This window comes from Hemicordylus capensis, chromosome 5, assembly GCF_027244095.1.
Source record: "Hemicordylus capensis ecotype Gifberg chromosome 5, rHemCap1.1.pri, whole genome shotgun sequence".
Lineage (NCBI taxonomy): Eukaryota > Metazoa > Chordata > Lepidosauria > Squamata > Cordylidae > Hemicordylus > Hemicordylus capensis.
In genome coordinates, this window is record NC_069661.1 from 215,222,270 (window position 1) to 215,245,790 (window position 23,521).

Sequence of the window (23,521 nt, forward strand, 5' to 3'; positions counted from 1 at the left end):
GTTGATCCCTTTGTGAGCCGTGACCCTCCTACTTTAAGGAAGATACTGAAGTACTGAATACTTTTTAAAAATCCACATTTAACTCCAGAACCATAAAATAGTGTGCATAGAATATTCATTCTATGCTGTCATCATATTGTGCTGGACAATGCATTTCCCTTTTTAAATAAGTCTCTCCAGTTTAAGAACATCTTGCCTTGGCCACCTATCCCTCTCATGTAAGTCTATCTATAGTAAGTTTGCTGGATGCTTTTTTCAAACAAGCTCAAAATTCAACTGCTAGGTAGCAAAGAGAGGTCTAAACTAAAAAGGATGTTGGAAATACCCATAGATGTTGATTAGACTCTAATCACTTTACGTTGGTTAAATGCAAGGTTCCAAAATTACCCAAATGTAGCCTATCCAGCATCCTGTTTCACACAGTAGCCCACCAGATGTCTCTGGGAAGCCCACAGGCAAGAGACAGGGCTTGGTGGTGATGGCATACTCCCTGGACTGTCCAAGTTTCACAATATGAGAGCCAGCGTGGTGTCGTGGTTAGAGTGCTGGACTAGGACCGGGGAGACCCGAGTTCAAATCCCCATTCAGCCATAATACTAGTGGATGATTCTGGGCCAGTCACTTCTCTCTCAGTCTAGCCTACTTCACAGGGTTGTTGTGAAAGAGAAACTTATGTAGTACACCATTCTGGGCTCCTTGGAGGAAGAGCGGGATATAAATGTAACAACAACACTTCTCATATGTAGCAGCAGCTTCTGATGTTAGACGTCATTTCCCTCTGGAAATCCTGGTTTTTGACAGAGACAAAGCTGAGTATGGACAAGCATTTGGTGCCAGTAGGAAAGCTGGCCTCTGTTTGGATCAAACAGTTGTATCATGCAAATCCTGAACCAGTGCAAAAGTTATCTAGGAAATGGTAACCCAACCAACCCGAATTCTGTGCATAAGCCGGAGTTCCTTACACAATAAGTAGCCTTACAGATAAAAGGCTACCGCTGAGAAACAGGGAAAGCACACCCCAGAGTGCAACTGAGGTCAAGTCCCAAATCAATCATATAGACTTTGCATAATACCTTTTTGTTCTGTACTCCATCTGAGTAATTCCTACTATACCCACACCTTCTCCAAGATCCTATGCTGAAAGCCTCCACTCTGTATTTCCAAGTTTTCCCACCTTTGGAAGTTTGCTCTCAAACTTCAGTTGCTGAAACCTTTGTTGGAGTTTGGTGGAACGTTACCTTCTACTGCCCAGAGATCTGCCTGGCTGAGCATCCACCTTTATGCCCAAACCCTTTCCCCCAAGTTGAGTTTCCAAACTGCATCAGACTGAAGAACAATTAAGATCTACAGGCTAGAAGTGCTAATAGTCACACCAGACACAATGTTTAGGCATACAATTAAAAGGATAAACCTAGGAGAATTACTAGGAAGGAGAAAAATAAAAATATATATTGCAGTATTACTTTATCTTCAAACATTAGACAATTCAAAACAAGCCATCTTTCTTCCTGGATCTTCTAAGCTGTTCAGCCAACTATACAAATCCTTTACCTTCAAAATGTCACATATTTTAGTCAATCTGTATACTTCCCTAACTTTTCCATCCCTATGGCATTACCTGAATACTACCTCCTACCTCCCACCACACACACACACACACACACACACACACACACACGTCTTTGCTCTGAAGTTAGAGCTAAACAACTTGCTGGGCTTTACTGATAAGAGCTTATCGTCCCCAGCAGATATTCACTATCTGACTGTGCAACATAAAATAGCCAGTTTTAAACTTGTCTTGCATAACTGATAGGAAGATTTTTTTTTAAAAAGGTCAAGAAGTTACAAAAGTAGGATTCTATTATGTCTGAATGAGTTCAGCATACAAACACACCCTACCATATAGTGTTGCCAAAAGGAAGAATGAGGGGGGAAATTGGGGGGAGGATACAAACTGACCCAGGCAGGAGGGTCAATCTGGGTAAGTCAAGATGAACAATGCTTCTTACGTATTCAACTGAAATAGAGGGAACTGTATGGGAAAGAGTCTGTACTATAGGCAGGGAATAGAAAGGAGAATTCTTTGTCAAAGGAACATTTGGAAGGAACATATGAGAAAGAAACATTGGACTTACAGTGAATGGTTCTTTCTACACAGTATTCAGAGGCCATCAGTAACAATTGCTTATCATGCTCTTCTTGCTCCTGGTAGACAGGTTAGATTCAGAAAGAAGGATTAGGTAACAGGAAGACTGGCCTCCCTCCCAGCAAGCATTGGGAGCACGATCCCCAGTTCCAGAACTGCTGCAGCTCCACAGTAGAGTGTACATAGAGAGGTACAAAAAGGAAGCATCTAGAAAGAAACCTGACCCACCAGTGAAACTGTTTGCTTGATCCATGAGTAGACTGGATTACCTCCATACACTGTGTAGAAAGAACCATTCACAACAGTAACAATAGGACATGCCAGAGTGGTAAAATGTTGGAGGGAGTGGATTAGGCTGTGACTACCTGCCATAGCTCTGTGTGGCCAAAAGTAGCTTGTGCTGAGACAAAGGCACTTATAGATCTTGATGGAGATGAAACACCAGGTAGCTGCCTTGCAAATCTCACTAAACAGAGTGTGTGCAGAGAAGGCAGCTGTGGTGGACGCACTGACTCAGTGTTGGATGAGTAGTGATGGAAGGGACAGTGCTTGTTTTCCACAATGGTGCACATTTTGATCTGGTGTGTGAGGTTGGCCTTGGCTACCTTAGAACCCAGAGAGCTAGGGTGAAGAGAGATTAAAAAAAAATAAAAATCCCTCGTCTTATGACTATATATGCACAGAGCCCTGCACACATCAAGCTTATGCCACAGTCACTGCTTTTTACAAATATATATGAGCAGAGCCCTATGCATGTCAAGTTTATTTATTTACTTAACATATTTATATACTGCCCAAAACTTATGTCTCTGAGTGGTTTACAACAAAATAGAAACAGAACAAGTAAAACATTAGTTAAAACAAAACGTTTAAAACATTACAATTTAAGATTTTTAAAACAATATTTTAAAACAGCGCTAAAACCATCAAAACATTAATAAAAACCCTGGGAGAACAGATGCATCTTTAAAGACTTTTTAAAAAGCTGTCAGAGATGGGGAGGCTCTTATTTCACTAGGGAGTGCATTCCAAAGCCTTGGGGCAGCAGCGGAGAAGTCCAGTCCCTGAGTAGCCACCAGACGAGCCGATGGCAACTGCAGATGAACCTCTCCTGATGATCTCAATGGGTGGGGTTCATGACGAAGAAGACGTACTCTTAAATACCCAGGGCCCAAGCTGTTTAGGGCCTTATAGGTTATAAACATGACCTTGTATTTTGCCAAGAAACATATCGACAGCCAGTGTAGATCCTTTAGTACGGGAGTAATACGGCCTCTCTGAGGTGACCCAGAGCCAGAGACCAACCTGGCTGCTGCATTTTGAACCAGCTGTAGTTTCAGGACTACATACAAGGACAGCCCCACATGGAACGCATTGCAATAATCCAGTCTGGAGGTTACCAGCAGATGTACCACTGTTTTGCAGTTGTTCATCTCAAAAAATGGACGCAGCTGGCATATCAGCTGAAGCTGATAGAAGGCACTTCTGGCCACTGCCTCAACCTGGGACACCAGGAGGAGACTTGGATCCAGAAGCACCCCCAAACTGCGTACCTGTTCCTTCTTGGGAAGTGTGACCACATCCAGAACAGGCAGATCAAAATTGTCTCTCGAGTTTCAATCCCACACAATGAATACCTCCGTCTTATCTGGATTCAGTCTCATTTTATCATCTCTCATCCAGCCCATCACCACCTCCAGGCAGGCATTTAGGGAGGATATGCCAGCTCCTGATGATGCTGACATGGAGATATAGATTTGGGTATCATCAGCATACTGATAGCACCCTGCACCAAATCTCCTGATGATCTCTCCCAGTGGTTTCATGTAGATGTTAAACAACATTGGAGGCAATATGGAGCCCTGAGGCACACCATACACAAGTTCAGATTTTGAAGAAGAGCAATCTCCAAGGGACACCATCTGGAACATGCCCAAGAGGTAGGAGAGGAACCACTATAAAACAGTGCCTCCCACTCCCAACCCCCTTAGATGCTTCAGAAGGATACTATGGTTGATAGTACCAAAAGCCGCCGAAAGGTCCAAAAGGACCAACAGAGTCACACTTCCTCTGTCAATTCCCAATCGGAGATCATTCATCAGGCTGACCAAGGCAGTCGCCTGCCCAAAAGACAGTTTGAAATGGGTCCAGATAATCAAGTTTCCTCCAAGACTGTCTGGAGCTGGGAGGCCACCACCCTCTCAATTACCTTGCCCAGCCACAGAAGGTTGGAGTCAGGCCTGTAGTTGCTCAACTCTGAGGGATCCAAGGTAGGCTTCTTCAGAAGCGGTCTAATAATTGCCTCCTTAAGACAAGGAGACCTCCTACCTTCCCTCAGAGATGTATTCATAATCTCTACCAGGCCTTCTACAACAACCCCCCTGCCAAATAGTATAAGCCATGTCAGGCAAGGGTCAAGAGAACAGGTGGTAGGCTGCACCATTCCAATCAGCTTGTCCACATCCTCAGGAGTCACAAACTCGAACTGATCCAACCTAATCACATAAGAGGAGTCACTGGACACCTCCACATCAGACACTGAAGTAATTGTAGAGATGGAGTCTAAATCGGCCCCAATATGAGAGATTTCCCCCCACAAAGAATTCATTAAGCATGTCACAGCAGGTAATCAATGGTTCCAGATTCTGATTCAAGGGAGGAGGGGCACATACTAGCCCTCTCACAATCCTGAACAACTCCACTGGGTGTGAACTTGGGGATGCAATACGGGCAGAAAGAATCGCTTCTTTGCCACATGAATTGCCTGAGTATAGCTCTTCAAATGAACTCTTATGTTACAATCTGTTGGACTCAAGCCGATTCTTTCTCCACTTGTGCTCCAGTCGTCTACCTCACCGCTTCAGCCCCCATAGCTCTTCCATATACCAAGCGGCCAGTTTTGAAGCGGGTCGGAGAGGACGCTTAGGAGCAATCATATCTACTGCCCCAGTGAGTTTGCTGTTCCAATTCTCCACCAGGGCATCAACACGATCACCAGCAGAGCCAACAAATCCCTCCAAGGCTTCTTGAAATCCTATTGGATCCAATAACATTCTCGGGCGGATCATCCTAATGGGTTCTTCGCCCCTGCAAAGGTGAGAAGTGATCGTGAGTCCAACTTTAACCAGATGGCAGTCCGTCCATGACAATGGGGAAATCACAGGATTCCCCAACCACGGAACACCACCCTGATCAGAGTGAAAGACCAAATAAAGCGTGTGACCAGCAATGTGCATCGGTCCCAAGACCACTTGAAATAGGCCCATAGTTCCCATGGCCGCTATGAACTCCTGAGCTGCCCCGGACAAATTGGTCCCAAAATGAACAATGAAGTCCCCCAGCACCACAAGCCTGGGGGACTCCAACACCAAGCCCGAGGCTAAGTCCGTCAGCTCAGTTAGGGACTCTGTTGAGCAGCGGGCCGATCAGTACACCAACAGAAGTCCCAGTCTATCCCTGGTCCCCAAACTGAAGTACACACATCACAAAGGAGCAAGGCGAGGTTCCAAGGTTGGTTGGCACTGCTCCACAAGGTCAAAGAGCTGGCAGGACAGCCAAAAGGGGGGACAGCTATTAAGTTTCCAAGTCCCCTTCCCCTGTAATGGCCCGCTGACCTGCCGACGTTACTCCTTCTGTTCCCCACCACCACCAGAATTGCTGCCCCACAGTCAGTGGACACACCCCCTGTGTCCCCATCTCCAGGTTAGCTTAGACAAATTCTAAAACAATCTCACCCAGGACTAATTAAAACAGAAGCCCCACTTTTAAGAGACACCCCCAACATACAAATACCTGGGCCAGGAGACCTGGCTTTCACCCTCGTTGTCCCTAAAGCTGCTCCCCCAAAGGGGCGACCCCCTTTGGTGTCAACCCCTTCGGTGGCGACTCTGCTGGTGGTGGGCCCGCCACCACAGGCAGTGTCCCTTTATAGGCCCAGAGATGACCACCCTGGGCAGATGGAAAGCAGGGACTGCTATGTCACTCCTGGGCCCCAATCCTGCAAAACAGCCACTGCCAGAGGTCACAGTTCCACAGGTCAGGTAGGGGGCTGGCAGATGGTCTCACCCTCTCCATCTTCTGCAGGCAAGCACTCAACAGCAGCAGCAGCAGAAACAGACAGCCAACACCAGTCTCTCACCCTGGGGGCCATCTGGGAAGCAGGTGGTCTCTCCTGCTGCTGCAGGGCTTCTTTATGCCACAGGCACTCCTTAGGGTGCCCTTTAAATGGCCAAAAGGGAGATGGGAAAACATCCTTGAATGGTAAAAGGGAGAACTGACTTTGGGGATAAAGGTAGATTAGTTTCTTGGACCATAGAGTCTGGTTGGACAATGAAGAATTCCTTCCGCACCAAGAGCGTCCCCAGTTCGGAAACCCTGTGTGCAGGTGTAATGGAGACCAGAGAAAATACTTTGAGAGGAGCCTTGGAAATCTATACCAGAGTAGCTCAAAGTGGGGCACACATGAGTGCGTGGAGGACCCTGCTACAGTTCCAGGATAGAAATAATGTATCCGAAGTATGATAGTTTGAGCCTGATTATTTGTGCCTTGAGTGAAAATTCTGGATCGATTTGTTCTATGATTCATGTGTTTGTTTTCCTGGCTCTCCATGGTATCCTCAAAAGTCTTCTTCAGCACCAGAGATCAAAAGCATCAATACATTTCTATCTTGCTTTTACAAAGTCCAGCTTTCGCATCCATAGAGTGTCACAGGAAAAACCATTGCCCAAACTATTCTAATCTTTGTAGGTATAGACACGTCACGGCATCTAAATATCCTTCCCAAGGCCTTCATTGCAACTCTACCAAGTGCTAGTCTGTGATGTATTTCTTGACTGCTGGATCCTTTACTGTTGATGGTTGATCCTAGAAGGCAGAAGCTATCCACCACTACCTTATTAGCATAGCTTGAGAATGTTGAGCACTGGCCTGCAGATGGGCGTTATCATATTGTCCTTCCTCTCAGGCACCAAAAAGTCTCAGACTATCAGGCAGGAAGACCAATAATATTAAATTATTATTGCAGGCCATTAAAAGGATCTAAAGTTTTGGTTGAAGAAAAGAAAAACCAAATTCTACAGATCAAGTAAAATTAACAAAGTTTGGCAAGAACCTTGACGTAAGAAGAAAAGGCAAGAAATCCCAAGATTCTGAACTTGAGGAAGAAAAACATCAGTATTATCAAGCGCATGAGATAGTTATGTCAAAAGACTGAGAAGCGAAGGAAAAACTAGATGCTCAGTTTTAGCAGAGCTAAGGTTAACTGTGCATTCATTAACTGAGAGGGAAGCAAAGATTTGGGGGTGGGAAGGAGGTGAGAAAAGATCAGGCAGAGAACCGTAGACCTAAGCCCTAACCGTATAAATGTGGTATTAAATGAACAGTAGGGATCTATATATAAAATCCTTTTCTATATATATAATTCTCTTGGGGCCAACTGTGTTGAGGACTACATCTGGAGGCGTCTGGATGCTGAAGCATTGCCTGGGGAGGGAGTGGCAATGAAGGAGGCTGGCGGGACTTAGGGATCAGCAAAAAGGAGGACAGAGGACTTGGGGAACTGAGGCAGAGTAAGAAGCGAGGCCGACCGAGGAAGTAGGGAAGGATTCAGAGGCAAGAAAACAGGGAAGGGAAGGAAACAGAAGAAGAAAGGCGGCAAGAGAAGGTACAAGGGGGCGGCTGGGGTGGAAAGGCAAACTGAGAAAGGCAAATAGAGGGCGGGATGCAGGGAATGGCAGGCAGGAAACGGCTGGCAAACTTGGGGTGGCTGGGGCCAGTTACCTGCTTTGCCAGCTGCGGGAAATGTGCAAACGGCAGAAATTGCATGCCTGGCCTTCAAATGGGCCCATTTGTTCTGTGCAGGTACTGCTAAGGGGGCTGCTGGAAGCTAAGCTAAAAGAAGGAAGGAACGAAGATGATGTTGGAGACGGCAACAGTAAATCTACTGAATTATAGCAGTGGGGGATCCTCTGAGAGGGCCATGTGAGGGCTGTTAAAACCGTTGGAACTATGAGGGTGCGCTGTTAACCTTTTTCCTGCCATTGTTCCCAGCCCACCTCCTCCACAGCCATTCTGTTGTACCCCACACCTCAAAGAAACAACAATAACAACAACAAGAAAACCGCCACTGGGGGACAGAGCGAGCAAGAGAGCTTTGGGGTCGGGAGAGGGAAACATGGTACAATGCATGGCTACAAAGGGAGGACCAGCCAAACAAATTCAACTAAAACCCCAAAGGTAAGTAAACTACCGCACAGTCTTCTTAACCACACATCCAAAAAAAAGGGGGGGGGGAAGGCACCCAATCAACCCATCAAAAAAAGGGACTGTATAGGCCAGCATTGCCTACAATGCTGGGAACTGAGGGCGCAATGCACCTCTCCTTTAAAAAAACCAAAAAAACAAGAACAAACCTAAAAACCAGGGGACTGTGAGGGCCAGCTGCTGGCAGTCCCCCCGTCAAGCTTGGAACAGATGCCCCCCCCCCCAACATGGGATAGAGACAGGGACAGCTCCACGCAGCAATTCTGCCACGCAGCAGAGACCCACAGATCCCTGTCATCCCACCCTAAAAAATTCTCACAACGAAACTACAAAAAGTAAGTAAACTACTGCACCGATGCTCTGTGCAGGTTCAGCTAGTAAGAATATAAAATGTAAAGATAGAAAAACTAAAGAGAAGAGTGCTCACTACTGCTCCCTGAGGAACTCCTACAGGAAGCCATTAAGAAGAAACAAAATGAGCAGTGAGAAAGTTACTTAAATTATGATAGAACAGTATTTGAAAAACCAAGAGAACCAGGAGAAGAAAAGAGTGGTCAACTATATCAAACCCTTAGATTTTGCAGCAAGAAGATAATTGGAATGCAAGTCTGAGCTGCCTCAAACAGAAAAAGGAGTGGGAAAGTGGGAAAGATGAAGTGAATTGCTAAGCAAGGAAATAAGACACTGGGAGACAACGTGCTTGAGAACTTTAGAAAGAAAAAAAGGACAGAAGAAGTAAGGTAATAAAAGAAATAAAGCACAAGACTTTAAGACTAGGAACAAAGGCAGACAAAGATAAGCATAAGAAGCCAGACAACTGGAATAAAAAAGGAGGACTGATAGGGAAATGGATTGAGAAAGAGAGATGCTACTCAGACATATTTTCATGCAGATTTTTTCACACAGGGGTTCAATTCAGACATCATGATTAAGGAAGCTTAGACAGTATCTCAATTTGCAAATAAAATACTGTATAGTAGTTGCAGTAATAGCACCACATCTACTGGTAGCTGTATCATAGGAATAGGAGTTTTGAGCAGATGGAAAACAAAAATTAAGTAACTCATGCCACTGTATGAGCATTTGGGAATGAAATTTGAGAAACCAAAGCATATTCTAAATCCAAAAAGTAAAAGTTGGAATATACAATATTTTATCTCATGCTCAACAGAAAGTGCAAAGGCTTCTTAACCTATTATAGAATGTGCAAGAGTGCATAATTAAAAAAACGCCAATAACTGATGGGAAACTTTTGCTTGAAGTAGCCTAAATCCCCCCTCTCGTGTATAAATGGATGTTAGTTTGTCTGTATAGTGAAAATAATTGTCTGTTCTGGGGTGAAGTAAAAAGGTCAAAAGCTCACAGTTCAGTTCACAGTTATGTTTAAGGGGAAAGTGTAATTTAAATATGATTGGGTGACCAAAAAAAAAAAAAGTTTGGTGAATTTTGATTGGGTGTCAAAAAATGGAGGGAAAGACTCCTGCATAAAAAAGCAGCAGAAGTTGATGGAAGACAGAGATCCCCCCTCAGGAAGAGCTGAAGTAGTGTTGAGCAGAACTAAGGTAGCTGGCAGAGCTGCAGAAGGCAGTTGAAATCCCTAGAGAGAAGAGAACTTCAAATCACTCAGAGTTAAAGAACTTCAGTTGAGGAGTTGAAACCCCTCAGAGTGAAACTGCCTGGGTGGAGCAGTAAGGGAGCCACACTTGCTGCAGGAAGAAGCAGCCCTCATTGGCCCTCTGGGACCAATGAAGAGCGATGTAGAGATCTTCCCAAGGATGGCAAGAGAGGGAAAGGCATAGAGAAGGCCTGAAAGTCACGTGACTGTGACCATGTCTGTGTCTTCTGCTGATGGGGAGTAGAACCTGGTGAAAAACCAGGGAAGATGGCAATTCTGTGGTATTGTAAAGACGTCTACTGGAGATAGGTCCAAGGCGTTGGTCACCTCGAGGAAGACTTCGGGGTGGAGACACCATTTGGCAGGACAATCCATTGGCAACTGAGCCAGACAGCTTGATGGTGCCATGGAGGTGTTCCACTTTGATGGTCTGCAAATGTTTCTCGGCCCAAGAGTACAGCCTGTCTGCTTTTCTCACCAGGGAGTGAAATCTTGTCCCTCCCGGGCTGTTGACATGGAAATTTGCTGTGACGTTGTCTGTACGGATGAGCAGGTTCACTAGGAAGCCATGGGAACAGAGGATCAGGAGGGTGGTTTGCACATCCTGCTCGGCCTGTTGAAGGGAGGAGTAGTGAATCAAGAGGTCATCCAAAAATGGATGAATATGGATGCCCTGCAGCCACATGTGGGCAACAAGTGCCACTATGATGTTTGTAAAGACCTGTTACCCAGATAGCCTGTTAGGCGGCTCAAAGGAGCACCCCTACACTCAATTTGGAGCTATAGGCTTGTAGTTTCCATTTTTGTCTCTGAATCCAAAAGATCGCGAGTTCACCATTCGGTTCACATGAGCTAACTCTTGGGGTATATCACTTGGTATGTAGCTTGGAAAAGGTGGCTCTAGGTTAAGTGTAACCCACGACTGCAGGACTATCCCTCTGCTCACCTCCTCAATTCCAATCTAGGTGAGGAAGCCGGAGTAGACACAGCTTAATTAAGCGTTATTCTTCTAAATAACTAGACAAATACTCTCCCCATATGTTGGCACATTGGATCAGTTCAAGCTTATCACCTTCGCAGGAACGAACAAGATAAGATGTATCAGGTGCATCTCCTTCTGAAACACAGATGTTAATGGCTGGCTTGGAGCATGGTAAGCAAGCTTGTTAAAACATTTCTAGATACTCCCAAGGTCCTTCCTGACCGCAAGATATGCTCTGGTGTGACCATTTCATTTCACCCTACACAGGTTCCTTAGCCTATTCACCTCACTGTGCTGGTAGAAGCACATCCAACAATGTTTGAATTGGACACAATGTATTGTTTTGTTAATCATCATCACCCTTTCCAGTAGAAAGGTGTGGTCAGCATTTCACCTCAGAGCAAGATGCTGTCTATTTCCAACCAAGAAACAATCAATCTGTGTTGGGCTTTAGCTACACCTTCTTGCTTTGCCTGGACTCTCATTCCCATCCTGCTTGTCACCTCCAGATTGTCCCTGCTTCCACACTCAATCTGTGCAGCATGCCTGGCTGCACCCAGCTACTGGTCTCCCAAGATCAGACCCCATTGGGGTTTTGCCTGGCTCTTGGATCCTCATGTGGCACTTAGATCCCCACTCCTGCCTTCCCACCTTTCCAGGAGGAAAAAGGTCCGTCGACATCGGTCGAGCTATAAGGGTCCACATATCCCACTGGACAGACTATACTAATCTCTGCTCTAAAGTCTCTGGCTCACCTCTTCTTCTGCTCTCTTTAAATCCAAAGCTGTTCTCTAAGACTATTTCTCTGGTCAGCCTTGAGTGGATTTAATTCAGACCTCAAGCCAAAATGCCTTTTCGTGAGCTTCTATTGATTTATTAGCCCCTGGTGGCGCAGGGGTAAAACTGCCGCCCTGTAACCAGAAGGTTACAAGTTCGATCCTGACCAGGGGCTCAAGGTTGACTCAGCCTTCCATCCTTCCGAGGTCGGTAAAATGAGTACCCAGAATGTTGGGGGGCAATATGCTAAATCGTTGTAAACCGCTTAGAGAGCTTCCAGCTATAGAGCGGTATATAAATGTAAGTGCTATTGCTATTGCTATTATTAAGCTTTGTTAGTTAATATTTATTTATTCGATTTCTATACCACCCTTCCAAAAATGGCTCAAGGCGGTGTACACAGAGGAATAGTAAATAAATAAATAAGATAAGATAAGATGGATCCCTGTCCCCAAAGGGCTCACAATCTAAAAAGAAACATAAGACAGACACCAGCAACAGTCACTGGAGGTACAGTGCTGGGGATGGATAGGGCCAGTTACCCAACAATATTATGTTTGCTTCCTGTACCTCAAAATCCTTAAATAAACCGGATTCTATTTTTGAACATCAAACTCTAGTCATTTCCGTGCATAAATTTGCATAAGTTTTGTATAAATTTATTCTGAACATTTAGATGAGCTGCTCCATCTAAACTTGCTAGTTCTTCACATGTCCAAAAGTAGTCAGGAGTGTTTGCCAATTCCCCCAGGAGCAATGTGATTAACAGACCCGAGGCACGAAATAAAGGTTGAAGGGCATGGCTCTGTACTGAAAATGGCAGTGATTGTAGCAAATCTGTAGGAATCTCTGATGGGCTAGGAGAATGGAAACTTGGAGATAAATTTCTCAAAGATCTATAGAAGTCAGGTAATCATGTGATCTCACTGCCTCCTTGATTGTCCAGAGAGACCCCATGCAGAAGAACTTATTTACAAAACGGTTTAACCATTTGAGGTCCATTACTGCCCACCACAAGCCGTCACATTTGAGGACCAGAAACAAGACGGAGTAGACACCTGAGCATAATTCTGTTGGTGGCACTGGTTCTATTGCATGATTTTGTTGAAGGTGAAGAATTGCTTGATTCATCCGAAGCTGTTTGTCTGCATTTCTGGATGATGGAGAGATTATGAAGTAATCGGAGAACAAAGGTGAATGGAGTACCCCCAGGAGATGGTGTTGAGGACTCATCTGTTGGAGGTGGTGTCGACCCGGGCTCTTGCAAAGTAAAGCAGCCTGCCTCCTACTGGAATGGAGTTGTTGCTTATGGTCAGGTTGAGTAGAGGAGGTGGGAACCTGCCTAGATTGGGTCCAGGCTGGTCCCTTGTACCATTGTTGCCACTGGCCCCACCAAGAGGGTTTCAAGGTGGAGGCAGGGTGGTCCCCGTGCTGGGAGGGTGGCGCTCTGGTAGAGTTTCTGGGGGAGTGAAAGAAATGAGGGTTAGACTTGAAAGGCCTGCAAACTCTCTGTGACCAGACAGCATAGCTTTTCTCTTGTCCCTGATTTCCACCAAGAGTGGGTCCAGGGAAAAAGCTTGGCTCCCTTAATGGGAGTAGAAGCCTGATTCAGCTTGAACTTGGGAGTCCACGTTCCAATTTTTTTTTGCCAAAGACACCTACGGACAGCTACTCATGATGCTAGTGCTCTACAGGCATGCTGAATGCAGTCTAGACTAGAGTCTACCATAAGGGCTGCTGCTTTGGCCATCTTGTTAATTCCCTGCCTCAGCTTAGTGTTCTCTGAGGGGGGGGGGATGTGCTGAACCAACTCCTTGGCCCAGAGAAGAGATGCTCGGGCAAAAATGGAGTTAGTGGTGGCTGCTCTGATAACTATGGCCAATGCCTCATGTGCCCCTACACAGGAGAAAATAGCAATTCTTGTCCTCAGGAACCATTAATTGTTCCTCAACTTCTTTATTCATTATGGTACCAGATACCAGTTGGGCCACAGGAGCGTCCACCAGGGGCACAGAGATGAGGGAGTTAGGGTGTAGAGTTTCTTTGGGCATGAACCCATTGCCTTAGGTAAAACAGGGGCATTCCATTCGTCCAACATGGTGTTGCAGAAAAGAAAGGGAACAGTGACTGAAGGAGAGGCTGAGGAAGGAAAAACATTTTGATCTAATGAAGAGGTAGATTGGGATGTATCAGTAGCCGCCACATCATTAATGGCTCGTTTCGCCTTAACCAAGAGGACTGCAAGATCTGCAGAGGCAAAGAGGTGAGTAGAGCTGGGAAGCTGTGTAGAAGTATCCTCTTCTGAGAGTTCACCTTCCTCCTCTTCAGAGGACTGAGAGTGCAGAGAGTATGAACTGAGAGATTCAGACATGGGGTTGGATGGATTGACTGGTTGCAGAGGGAGTGAAGGCAGTAGAGGGACCAGAGGAGATGGGTACTTGCCCAGGTAGTGGAAGAGCAGGGTCAGCAGGTACAGGCAGTGGTAGCACCGGTAGTACTGGAGTGGGAGATGGTTGCTTGGGTGGAGGTTGATCCCGCTCTAAGGAAGATGACAGGGGAGGAGACCTCTTTTTATAACTGATGCTCCTTGGAATGAAGCACCCTGTTTCGTTAGATGGAATGGCGTTACAATAGGGGCTAGAGTCAGGTGAGGAGGAAAATGAAGGCCATGAAGATCCAGGGGCTGGGGGCAGCCAGAAGTCCCAATTACAACTGGAGGCAGAGGGTAAATAAATGGAACTCCCTGGAAATAAAGTTTTTAAGCCAACGGGAAACATCTTCAAAAAATCGATTTTGGGGTCCCTTGTCTAGTAAAAGGGATACTTTGCACTGTGACTGGAGTTACAGGATTAGCTGGGGTCTCCCCTGGAGTTGCAAGCTCAGTGGGGAAATTAGGCCAATTTAAATCAGGTATAGCATGACTTAATGACCTGATCATTACTGGCCCCAATAGGTGCAGGTTTTGGAGAGGCAAACAGACTGGCTGGCTGAGCTTTGGGGGCGGGGAGGATGGACAGCATTTCCTGTTCTCCCTACCCTAGGTCAGCACGCAGCAGAGTTGGAAAGAGTGGGCCCTCGGCACCATAGAGAGAGTGTGAGCCTGAGTGTCCTCCATGGTTCACAAGCTGTTCTGCTGGCAAGTGGTGGGGAGGTTGCTGCTGGCAGACCGCCTGTAGAAGAAGCTGCTCATTGATTCTAAACCTAAGAGGCTTTGGCTTTGAGAGGGGCTCCAAAACATATTTAGATTTCTTCTTTTCTTTTGCTTGCCCCTGCTGCTTATGGCCAGGAGGAGGGTGGGAGGAAGCACTCAGTGCAGAAATGTGGAGTGTGGCCGTTCGGACCCCAAAGGGGTCAGTTTAGCCAGAAGTCTGTCCCTGCCCTCAGAATGGGAGCCCTCAGAGAGGGAATCCACCCCCCAGCATATCTCCTGTATAGCAGACCTCCATTAAAGGCAAGGTGCAGTAAAGCGTGGGCCCCAGAAACAAGGAAAACAAGAGTAAAATGCAAACACTAATAGCCAAATTGTTTAAAGAAAAATGTGTTTAGAATCTGGTGAAAAAGTAAAGGTGACTCCCCACTCTGACACAGAAAGAAGAGGAAGGAAGAAGAAATAAAGAAAATATCTAGCATGGAAAAGCTGAAAAGAGCAGGAGCTCTGGAAACAGCTATGGCAGACAGGACCGGAACTGGGGTTTTGGTATCTGGCTACCAGATGCTAGCCTGCCTCAAGTTTAAGTTAAGTCCTGCCTCTTGGAGCATGTTGGATTCTCAACCCATTGTATAGGATGACCTCCTACACTATGGGGAAAAGGGAGGAGTACAAACCTCAGACAGATAAAGAGATGAGCTGGACTGGTGCCGGTCTTCAGCAGAATGGAGACAGTTATCCACTGGCTAGCCCGGTGTTCCCAAACTGTGGTACTCCAGATGTTGCTGAAATACAACTGTCACTGGGGATGATGGAAGTTGTAGTTCAGCAACATCTGGAGTACCACAGGTAGGGAACCCCTGGGCTAGCCTATTATGCCCCTAGCCTGAATAAGAGTTAATTATGATATAATAATTATGATTTGCAGAACCATCGAGTCCTCTGTGTACAGAACATTTTTGTGGACATTTCAGGGCAACATGTGCAGTAAAATTGATTTACTGGGAATGTCAATCATATCTGTAATTGGTATTATTGTAATTGACCTTCTCTGTTGCTGCCCCGAGGCTTTGGAATGCGCTGCCTAGTGAAATAAGAGCCTCCCCATCTCTGACAGCTTTTAAAAGGTCCTTAAAAACACATCTGTTCACCCAGGCTTTTAACTGATACTGTTTTGATTGTTTTAAATGGAGTTTTAGAGCGATGTTTTAAAATTTTAAAATTGTTGTATTTTTAACTTTTTGTTTTTGTTTTAACTAATGTTTTAATGCTGGTTTCTATCTGTTGTGAACTGCCCAGAGACATAAGTTTTGGGTGGTATAGAAATATGTAAAATAAAATAAAATAAAAATAATTGAGACTCCATTTTTAACACCCCCCCACCCCAGGGAAGTTGCTTTGAGCACCAGAAAGTAAAGCAGTCTAAAATGTGAAGATTACTATTTCCATTTATTCATACCATAAGTATGAACTGTGGCAACTGATTAGTAATCATACTATAGGTAAGAATAATGTGTGGAAGCACAGGATTAGCTTGGCTCATTCATTCAATAGCAAACCACTGGTTGCCTGTTTTTGCCCAAGACTCAGAGCTGCATCCTTCCCCCAGCTAGTATACATTCCAGTTTCCTCCCTCAAGTTCTTGCTTGTGAAAAATCATATATAGAACTGCATCCGAACGTCCTACAGCGAGTGTTTGCTGACTGCAATGCACTAAGGAAATAAGAGTGGGTGGCAGCTGACGGTGCGAATGGCTTCACACCAGGAGGAGCCACTGCCAATGGGAATAATCAATTTTTGCACCTTGACTAAAACGAAAATTTTACAACTGGGAATGTGACGTCTCAATATTTTAATACCAAAGGTAAAATTGAACACAGCAGAAACACGAACCGAGTCCCTTGACCAGTATCAAAGAACTTGACAAGAGCAATCTAAGATTAACAGATACAAACTGAACACCAGTGCTAAATAATCCTTCGCACTTTATATATGTTGATCACACATTTCTTTTGCGGATCTCACTTTTTCTTTTAGAAAATGGTGAAATGAGGAAGGTAGAAAGAAGTATGGGCTGGAAAAAGAGAAAATAGTTTTGCAGTACAAAGAAAGCATCAAGAGAGGTTTTAGTAACTGTCTTTAATTTAAAAACTTTGCTCATAGCAGTGTAGACTAGAGGTTTAATTCACTGAAGTGGAGAAGATAAAATATAGTTTTTGCATTACCTTAATAATATACAAGAATACCTTTTGGTTTTGGTCAACTTTTGAATATTAACTGAATGGTTAAGCAAAGCAGCTTCCTGTCTTCCATGCTCGTTATCTTTAGATATTGGTTTTTATCCTTGGCCCTTTTCCTTTATATAGCACTAACAGCTAAAATGCATTATCAATTAACAAAAAAGAAGTTGTTCCCCTATTTTTACTCTGTGAAGGATCAGTTAACAAAAATACAACATTTTCATGCCATGGACAAGAGAGAAGAACAAAGTGAATCATCCAAGAAGATTCAAGACCAGATGTGTCACAGTCTGCCCATTAATGCTGCTGACACACATGCATGCTCCCGCCAGACCCGGGATGATGATGGACTGGTGCCCTGAGGCCCAGCACAAACTGGAGACTATGGTAAAGAAGGCAGGCTTGATTTTTTGTGTTTTACCATTAACCTTTTCCCCCAAGCACACACACACACACACCCCACCCTCCAAACCTTGACCCATGATAAGTGTGGACTGGTGCCCTGATATGTAAGCACGACAGGCTGTCAGCACAGCCAGGGCACAGTCAATCCAAAGCCAACATATCAACAAATAAATAATAAATAAATAAATCGAACAAATAAATAAAATATCCCAGACATGAAGAGAAGACAGATAACTTATCAACTAACTATATGGTGTTCTTTTTCTCACGACTGTTAAAATGCTTATTATGCTTGCTGTGCTATTGCTGCTGCCGCTGCTATGACTGATAACTGACTATCTAGTTTTGCTGGATCTCAGAGGGACAGAGAAAGAACTTGGTTGCCTTCTTTCCTTGGTACTTGGTTGAGTAGTTGTCTGTGAGAAGGTGTTGTGGCGAGAAATTGATAGTGGAGCTCAGCCCTCTATAGTGTGTGTAATATTTTCTTGGTGATTGCTGTGAAAAACTCCAAGTCTGTCCTTGAGACTAACTAACTTGTGCTCCACTCATTGCTCTGGTGGTCTGCTCTGTCTGCATTCTGCTTTGCAAGGTATACTCACTCAGTCAAAATGTGGCTGAAGAGGGGGTGGTTCTAGTTCAGCTCAGTTTATGGCTATGCTTGCAAAGGGTGCTGCTGCTACAGCAAAATGGAGTCATTGCAGACATAATTGTGTGTCAGTGTGTGAGAGAGCAACTTGTGCCATGGATGCAGCATGGGCACCTGGCACTGTGGCTGGCAGAATCTGGGTCAGTGATGCTTTTTTGGATTGTGTTTTGTGCCGTGTTCTGTGCTGGGAGAGATATCCCCCCTCCCCTTTTAACTGTGGTGTGTGCATGTTTCACGTGTGGCAGTGCGCACTGTTTCGTTCACAGGGTATAATGGAGACTCGAATCACCTCACTATTCCCCATGGGTTGTGCCTAGGGACACCAAAGTGTGTTGGGCAGTGGGGCATTATAAGTGCCCCACTACCATCCAACCCACCCCACCCCACCCCAAAATCAGGCAATTTTAAAGATTTTTTTTTCCTGGGTCAGTAGGTCAACTCACTTAAGGCTGACCTACTGACCCATAAAAAAAATTCAAAAATCCCCTTAAAATCACCTGATTATGGTTTTGCGGGTTGGGTGGTAGTTAGAACCTATCATGCCCTAACGCCCAACAAGCTTTGGTGTCCTTAGGCGCAACCCATGGAGAATAAAGGGCTGGTTTGAGTCCCCATTATTCACTATGGGCGAACCGATTCAATGAACTAACTGGACTAGGCAGTTTGATCAAACCGGTTCATGAACCACTTCAAATTCAAACTGAACAGCAGAAACCGGTTCCATGCATACCCCTTGTACTGGCCCAGATGGGCAAGTGGACAGTATTAAGGCAGCTTCACATTAGTGTTCCCTCTAAGGCATGTGCACATGCACACGCTCACAAGTTTTAAAATGTCTGCTCAGTGAGATGCAAGAAAACTCCATTCTGAAAGGACATACACACGCACATTGTCTTGATACTGCCGCCCAGAACAAAACTCATTCTGCGCACAGACGAAAAAAATTAGAGGGAATACTGCTTCACATGTTCAGTGTCATCACTCTCTAATAATTAACTCAGACAAGCAGTTTGCCACTCACTCAGGGTAAGGAGAAGGAACATTGGTTCTTACCTGTGAAGGGTCATTTTTCCCGTAGCTGGAGCTCATCAGTATGGGATGATTAAGTGAGCATGCTCAAGACAGGCCGGAAATTCAAGTACTGCACTTCCCTTGCCAAAGGGCACCAACCCCCAGTTCCAAGACTGATGCGAAGGGCAAGATAGTCACAGGAGAGGCTCTGCTGCGAAACATATAACTTAAAAGAAAAACCATCAGAACAGCAATAGAGGAACAGTAGTAGGAAAAGGATCAATAAACAGTTCAGGAGAAGGCCAGAAAAGAAAAAGGAGGAAGGGCAGCTAAAAAACCTGAAAAACTGCCACCACCCAAAAACGACCTGACCCTCAACTATGTACACTCCGCACAACATAATAGAGAAAAAGACATCCAGGGAGGGCATGATGAGCTCCTTCTACAGGGGAAAAGGACCCTTCACAGGTAAGAACCAATGTTCCTTTTCCCCCTGGCTGGAGCTCATCAGTATGGGACATGCCCAAGCGATAACCCTCACCATGGGGGCGGGGAGGCGGGGTGGGGAGAGGGTGTCAGACTACCTGCTGCAGTACCCAATGACCAAAGGTCACCTGAGCTACAGCGAAGATCAGAACCTTATAGTGTTGGATGAAGGGAGTAGTAGAAGTCCATGTGGCCGCCTTACAGATCTCCTCCAAGGGAATATGTGTAGTGAAGGTGGCAGAAGTAGCTGCGCTATGGGTGGAATGGGCCATGATGCCCACAGGCGGGGTCAGACTCTGGGACTCATGGGCCAGACGGATACAGGCCCTAATCCAGGCCACTACGGACGGCGTCAAGGCCTTCCACCCCAAATTGTGAGAGGAGAATGAGACAAACAGGGCATCAGATTTTCTAATCTCCTTGGTATGGCAGACACAGAACGTAAGGTGCGTTGGACATCCAACTTGTGCCAAAAGCGTTCTCTCAGATGGCTGGGTTGTTGGCCGAATGAGAGCGAAACGACGTCCTGGGAAGGATGAAACATTGTACAAACTTTAAGTTAAAAGGTGGATGACCGCCTCGGGTTGAAAAATGCAGGCGTCTTTATGAGTGGACAGGGCCCCCAACTCTGACACCCTCCATGCTGATGTGACAGCGACAAGGAACAGAGTCTTGTACGATAATACTTTCAGAGGAATCGAGTGCAACGGTTCAAAGGGGGGCACTGTGAGTGCATTCAACACCGGATTGAGGTTCCAAGTCGGGAAGTGAAGCACTGGAGGAGGAGCCAGATTAGTTGCACTCCTAAGGAAGCGGGCGATATGGGGGTGCAAAGACTGTGTACCTGGGTCAGAGATATCCAAAATTGAGGCTAGAGCCAAGACCTGTCTCCTCAATGTTGAGGGCTTTAGATGCAGGTCCAAATCAGCCTGGAGGAAGCTAAGAACTTCCGGAACCCCAGCCACCAGGGGTCGAACACCTTTCCTATGGGCCCAACGGGAATGCCGCCCAGGATGTCTGATAAATTCTGTATAGACGGGTGGCGGGAAGCCAAAATGGTTTCAAGGACCCGAGGCGAGTAGCCCTTACTGCTCAGTTTGTGGCATTCAGCTTCCACACACAAGGTTGGAGCCAGCCTGGATCCGTTTGGAAAATGGGTCCCTGCGATAGGTGGTCTGGATTCAGAGGAAGATGCCATGGGGGCGTGACGGACAGGTTGGCCAGGTCGGCAAACCACAGGGGTCAGGGCGGGACGATGAAGATAAGCTCTGCTTGTTCCAGTTGCAGTTTCCGCACGACCTTGGCAATGATCGGGATTGGCGGGGGGGGGCGTACAGCAAGCCCAGCGGCCAGGAAACCGAGAGGGCATCTATGCCCTCCGCCTGGCGTGACTTGAACTTCAATAGGAACCTTGGAACCTGAGCGTTGTCCTGAGAGACAAACAGATCCACAAGGGGGCTGCCCAAACGTTTGGTGATCTGATGAAACACCTGTGAGTGCAACCTCCAATCCACCCGAGTGTTGTTCTCTCCACTGAGATGCTCCGCGGTGACTGAGAGAAGGTGAAGTTCAGCCCAGGCAAACAGGAGATCAGATTCCTTCATCAATCCTTTGGTGCGAGTACCCCTTTGACGATTGGTGTGGGCTTTGGCAGTGGTGTTGTCTGTCCAAATTAGGACATGCCTGCTCCAAACCACCTCCTGAAAGTGAAGAAGTGACAGCCTGATTGCCCTGAGCTCTAGGTGGTTGGTGTTCCATCTTTTCTCCGAGGGAGTCCACACCCCCTGTGCCAGGTGATTCTTGCAGACTGCAACCCAGCCGGATAGGCTGGCATCCATTGTCATCAATACTCGCTGGGGCTCCGTGAATGGCAGGCCCCAGTCCAGGGCCAGAGAGCCACCAGAGGAAGGAGCGCTTGACCTGGGGTGTTAGAGGGACCGACCGGTGAGCTACCACCATGATGTCGTCTTGGAAGGGATGGAGAAGCCATTGCAGGGGCTGAGAATGCCACCTGGCCCAGGGAATGCAATCCATGGTGGTCACCATCAGACCCAGGGCCTGGGCTTAACAACATCAGGTCCGCGGAGTCTGCGTGAAGCAGCAGAGAGAGCGTGTCTGCAATCCTCTTTTTCCTTTCTGGGGGCAGAGACACCAAGGCAGGAGCAGTATGGAAGATTGCACCCAGATGTTGCAGAGTCTGGGAGGGGTGAAGGTGGCTCATGTCTCAATTCATGATAAAGCCATGGTCACTCAAGCATTGCAGCATGAGATGGACATGCCTCTGGGCAATCTGGAATGACAAAGCCCTGAAAAGAAAATTGTCTAAATATGAATGAATACACACCCCCTGCAGGCAAAGATGTGCAGTGAGGTCCACCATGATCTTTGTGAAAACCCGTGGGATTGACGCCAGACCAAATGGGAGGGCCTTGTATTGAAAATGTTGGTTGTAACAAAAACGAAGAAACCTTCTGTGCTCAGAACGGATGGGGACATGGAGATAGGCCTCAGAGAGATCTAATGAGGCCAAGAAGTCGTTGAGAAGCACCACCTGTTTGATGGATCGTAGAGACTCCATCTGAAACTTCTGCTTCCTGATGAAGCGGCTGAGATGTCTGAGGTTCAGCACCACTCTCCAGGAGCTGTCTTTCTTGGGACAGGGAATAGAAGCGATGCTGGAACATCTTGAGGTCCAAGGTATGGGCTCAATTGCCTGAATCTGCTGAAGATGTAGAATCACCTCTGTCATCAGAAGATGCTACTTCGACTGTCATGAGCGGGGGGTAACAAAAAAGGAATTGTGAGGCAGAAGAGACAGATCCAGAGAGTAACCCTTGGTTACTGTGTCCAAAACCCGTTGATCCTGGGTAGTGGACAGCCACATGAGGGCAAACTGTTGAAGCCTGCCCCCATAGGCTGATAGTCATTGCCTCTTGTTAAACCGAGGGGCAGATCCAGATACTCGGTTGCCCTGAGACCTAAAGGAACCTCTGCCGTGTGCTCGCCACTGGTATCCACCCATGCCCCTGAAGGAGGTCTGCCTGGATTCCCCATAATGAAAGGAAGGTTGGGGCTGAAATTGCCTTTGTCCTTGAAAGGAACCTGATGAGTAGCTGAAGCCCTTACAGTAATCCCTCCTAGTGGAAGGCATTGCCTTCTTATTATTATTTATTTAATACATTTATATACCGCCCCAAACCAGAGTCTCGGGGTTGTTGTTGTTATTTTTATTTCTATACCGCCCTTCCAAAAATAGCTCAGGGCGCTTTACACAGAGAAATAATAAATAAATAAGATGGCTCCCTGTCCTCAAAGGGCTCACATTCTAAAACAAAACATAAGATAGACACCAGCAACAGTCACCGGAAGTACTGTGCTGGGGGTGGATAGGGCCAGTTACTCTCCCCCTGCTAAATAAAGAGAATCACCACAGTAAAAGGTTCCTCTTTGCCCAGTTAGCAGGGGTTATAGTTCACAACTATAAAACAATACAAATAAATAAAACATTAAAATCAATTAAAACTCCAAAAGCTGCTTACAACAAAATCAGTTTACAATATTTAAATGACAAAAGTTAAAAGGCCTGGTTAAAAAGATGAGTCTTCAAAGATCTTTAAAAACCATTAGAGATGGGGAGAGTCTTATGTCAACGGGAAGCGTATTCCAAAGTCTCGGAGCAACAACTGAGAAGGCCTGTCCCTGAGGGGCCACCAAACGAATTGAAGGTAGCCACAGATGGGCCTCCCCTGACGAACGCAATGGACAATGGGGATCGTGCAGAAGAAGTAGCTCTCTTAAATACT

At 46.0% G+C, this 23,521-nt stretch overlaps 1 protein-coding gene across 7 annotated transcripts in view; it reads right to left on the reverse strand.

The window, feature by feature from the left end:
* The window catches only part of TNRC6B (trinucleotide repeat containing adaptor 6B), a 220,677-nt gene that overhangs the window by 170,362 nt on the left and 26,794 nt on the right, over positions 1-23,521 (reverse strand). The window lies entirely within an intron of this gene.